Raw genomic sequence first — 773 nt, 5'->3', positions numbered from 1 at the left:
TGCGCGAAATTCAAAACCAAAACAAGTATACTGTTTTCTCTTACAGAGAAAGCACAGACATAAAATATTTAACTGTAATCCGTAACACTGTATGTTAGATTTATGATCAGTTTATAAGCTGTCTTCTTCACAGAAAGTAATTATGCTAACATAAAAACTAAATTAATTTAGAATATTTATTCAAAGTACATGAAATACTCTAGAATCTCACATTAATTCTTGTTATTTCAAGATTATCTAACGTTTTTCTGATACTGTTGTTGTTGTTTTTGAATTAAGCACAAAGCTACACAATGGGCTATCTGTGCTCTGTCCACCACGGGTATCGAAACCCGGATTTTAGCGTTGTAAGTCCGCAGACATATCGCTTGAGCCACTGGGGGGCTTTTCTGGTGCTATCTGGAGTATAAATAACAAAACTAACAGATTTTAAAATAACTAGATATAAGCTCTCAAAACTAACATGTAACGTACTAAGACAAAGTGACAAAGAATCCCCCTTTGGAAATACTTGCTTTTGTTGAGTTTACAGAATTACGAGGACACCAATATGACCAGCGAAGCAGGGAATAAATAAAGTAAAGTGAAGTCAGAGCTTTCCATGTAGCATTTAAATTTCGCTATTCTGTTAAAGTTGAGACAGTTTTTATTTCTGGTTGTTATAAAAACTACAACATTTAATTAGCACAAAATTAACTTCCTGTTTTCTAGGTGGCACTACAGGTGTGAGATAGAACAGAACAATTCATTATTTATCTGCTAATCAGTTAATT

The sequence above is a fragment of the Tachypleus tridentatus genome, chromosome 13, assembly GCF_004210375.1.
Source record: "Tachypleus tridentatus isolate NWPU-2018 chromosome 13, ASM421037v1, whole genome shotgun sequence".
NCBI lineage: Eukaryota > Metazoa > Arthropoda > Merostomata > Xiphosura > Limulidae > Tachypleus > Tachypleus tridentatus.
Note: the sequence above shows the minus strand (reverse complement) of the source record.